At 48.8% G+C, this 3,741-nt stretch overlaps 1 long non-coding RNA gene across 1 annotated transcript; it reads right to left on the reverse strand.

Moving 5' to 3' along the window:
* LOC118904108 lies at positions 1-3,300 on the reverse strand. The gene is made up of 2 exons (XR_005021930.1): positions 3,196-3,300; positions 1-327 (listed from the first exon to the last, which is right to left on the reverse strand). It is a non-coding gene; the product is annotated as an uncharacterized LOC118904108 (long non-coding RNA).
* Positions 3,301-3,741: the final 441 nt, after the last annotated feature.

Raw genomic sequence — 3,741 nt, forward strand, 5'->3', positions numbered from 1 at the left:
TTAAAACAATAATAAACATTTATTATCTCACACAGTTCCTGTGGGTCAGAAATTCAAGAGCAGCTCTTTATTAACTTATGAGGTCAATAGTATTGTCATGTGGTTCCAGCTCAGTGTCTCTAATGAGGTTGTAGTGAAGATGTTGGCTGGGAGTACAGTTCAGTTAATCTTAAGGCTTGACTGGAGCTGGAGGATCCACTTCCAAGATGGCTCATTCACATGGCTGGCAAGTTTGTGGGAGGTGTCAGTTCCCCAGCAACTGTATCTCTCCACAGGGCTGCTTGAGCATCCTCGTAGCATGGTGTCTGGCTTCCCCCGCAAAAGAACCTTTTTCTTCCCCCTTTGTGTTTAGTCTAGTTTCACTTGCTCACAGGGTACCGCATGCAGAGGCCTTGCACCTGCCACTTCAGACCAAAGCTCCTAGTGTAAAATGGCTGCGCCCAACACTTCAGCTCGATGGGCCGTGTGCAGAAGCGCTGCACACGACACTGCAATTCAGGATGGTAGTGGTGGGCCCTGTGCAGGGATGCTGCACCCAGCACTGCGATCTGGGCCTGTGAGCAGCACAGCTGCACCTCTTCCACAAGAGCTCTGCCCCTACTCCCTGCGGGCAAGAACCCTGTAAAGCAGCCCTGCTGATGGCCTTTTGAGGAGAGCGTGTGCTCTAGAACATGAGCTCACACCTCTCCATTCCTCGATTAAAGAATAAAGCTTTCATTTGCTTCTGAACCAAACTCAGTCTTAGAACTCGGTCTCGTTCTATTGGCTTGAACTACATTGGGGCTGAACGACCCTTGTTGGGGACCAACTTGGGAGGGTCAGTAACAAAATTTTGGCATCCCGGATGGGACACACCATGCCCTTTTAACCTGCACCTATCCACAAGGCTCTGAACTTGCCCTGGCTCCAGCAAGAGGATGGCGGAGGCTTTGGGAGGTCCACCTGAGAATGACTGACTCTGATCTTTGAGTTCACTCTGACAGGGTAGAACTGCAGCAGGCTTCAGTCAAATTCGGTGTAACTCTGCCCAGCACACTGATACCGGGTGTGGTGCACACACAGCACGGCACTGAGTCATCTGGACTGCGCCCCCTTGAGGGGGTCACACTGTGGCATCACTGGGGATTGGAGACTGAAACTCGTGCATGTCTGCCCACTGCCTCTGACTGGTTTTGTTTTTTTTTTAAAACATCTTTATTGAAGTATAATTGCCTTACAATGGTGTGTTAGCTTCTGCTTTATAACAAAGTGAATCAGTTATACATATACAATATGTTCCCATATCTCTTCCCTCTTGCATCTCCCTCCCTCCCACCCTCCCCACCCCACCCCTCTAGGTGGTCACAAAGCACCGAGCTGATCTCCCTGCGCTATGCGGCTGCTTCCCACTAGCTAGCTATTTTACATTTCGTAGTGTATATATGCTCTGACTGGTTTTTTCTCCGTACCAGACACCCGGGGAATGTTGGGGACCTGTGAACAAGGGGGAGCTACAGAGTCTTCCCACTGTCTCGCCAGTAGTGCACCTCTTGGCCCCTGTACAAGGCAGTGTGGCTGCACCAGGGCTTTTTGTTCTCCTCGTCGACCTCCAGGGGTCAACAATAGCATTCTCTATAGTCATTTCAGTTTGATAAAGGAAAGTGGCCAGCCCTGTGAGCCAAGAGGTGAGACTGGGAAAAGGCCCATGTAATGAGGATGCTTGACAAAATGGAACAAGGACACTCAATCCAAGTTCAGGAAAAGGCTCCAGGGACACCTGAGTGCAAAAGGATCCCAAAGTAGGTACGTGAGCAGTAACTTGACCTCTTCTGGTCAGTGCTAGTTTCTCTGAAGTGGGCTGGGGAGCCCTATGAACTACTCCCCAAAGATAACAGAGCTATAGAGGAAGAAAAGTCAGAGGATAAAAAGGCCCAGAGTCAAACCCACCTACTGGTTATTACCCTCCAATGTCAACTGGTCAGTACAGGAATCTGGACTAACTGCCCACAGAGACTCTCAACTCCAGTAAGTGACCCCTGGCCCCTACCAAGGGGGCTATCTCAAGCCAAGGAAACTAGGACCCAATCAGTGCGCCATATGTAAAAAAGAGGGACCCTGGAAGAGAGAATGTCCTTGCCACCCCTGAAGGGGGGCAGAAATGGCAGATTCTGGCCACTACCCTCGAAGGCAGATGGTCCAAATAGATGAAGAAAGACAGGCCAGGGGGCTCCTAAGCTGGCATTCCAATTGACCCCCGAGGAGCCCCGCTGACACTGCACATAGAGGGGAAAGCCTATTGAAGTCTTAGTTGACACTTACTTGGTTCTGAACCCCAGATCAGGGAAAACTGGTCACAAGACTTGTAAAATGATGGGGGTAAAATGTGAAATGGTTCAGGGAAGGCCCAAGAATGGGCATTCATAAAGCCATTAGAATGTAAATTGGATGCACACATGCTCACCCACCATTCTTTCCTGTATGTCCCCAAATGCCCTATACCCTTGCTAGGAAGAAATATTTTACACAAATTGGAGGCTACTATCCACCTAATGGGAGACAAATTGGAGACTGGTATTCCCTTAGATAAAGGGCACAAGATGATAATGTTAATAGCTGAGGACAAACCTCCCTGGACAAAACAATAATGGTCCAGCATTTGTGTCTCAAGTGATAAAGGGGATAACGGGTGCCTTGGGCATAAAATGTACCTTGCACTCAGCCTGGAGGCCCTAATCACCAGGGAAAGTAGAGAGATCCAATCAAACCTTGAAATGGGCCTTAGTCAAGCTATGTCAGGAAACCAGAGAAAATTGGGTTGAGTTGCTATTGATTGCCCTGCTCTGCATTCAGTTAACCCCAAGAGATAAGTTTAAAGTTAAGTGCATTTGAACTCATGTCTGGTAGACCCATTCCCAAGCCCGAGAGAAGGGACACCTTAGCCCCCATGAAATGGAACAACTCAAGTATGCCCTCCAGGTAGGAGAAACCATGAAAGCTGTCAACGAATAAGGTAACCAGGTGCTTCCTACACCCACTGACCTGGCCCTACACTCCTTCCAGCCAGGAGACTGGGTGAACCTAAAAACCTGGAAAACTGGCAGCACACAAGATACCCTGGTAATTGCTGCCATCGTGCTGAGTCTTCTTTGCCCCCCCTCCACAGACACATTTACCCCAGTGCTTGCAAAATGAGGGCCCTATACTTCCAATTTATACTTCCCATTTGGGGAATTAAAACGTCCTCACCACTGTCGCCCCATGGCAAAAAACTTTCTTCTATAACATGATCAGAGGTATTCAGGAAGTATGGAACTTCACTGATTGTTGGATCTGTCACGCCCAACCTGAAACAGGAAAGGACCGTCAGACATATTTAAGAGGAACCCCAATAACCAAGGAGGAAGCATTAAATAGCACCCTCTTCCCAGCAGGCGGTAAACTGTTAACAAGTTGAAGTCGCAGCTGGTCCCAGCTGTGACACTTAGGGGTCAATAGCACCAACAATTATGTGACTCAGGCAGTCCAACGAGGGAAAACAGTCGAGTTTGGTACCTGGGTACCCTAATAGGACCCTGGATATACTTACATGGATGAAAAACCAGAGCACTGACCCTTCAAAGATTCAAACCAATGACACACGGCTGGTGCACTTACGAAGAGGATACATGTTCTTGGGTAAGCCCCCCAACTCAGCGTGGGGCTGGGCATCTCAGTGCTTAGAGGGGATATGTCACCATAAGAACTGTGGGACCAGATCCAAAC

This window comes from Balaenoptera musculus, chromosome 1 (assembly GCF_009873245.2).
Source record: "Balaenoptera musculus isolate JJ_BM4_2016_0621 chromosome 1, mBalMus1.pri.v3, whole genome shotgun sequence".
NCBI classification, from domain to species: Eukaryota; Metazoa; Chordata; class Mammalia; order Artiodactyla; family Balaenopteridae; genus Balaenoptera; species Balaenoptera musculus.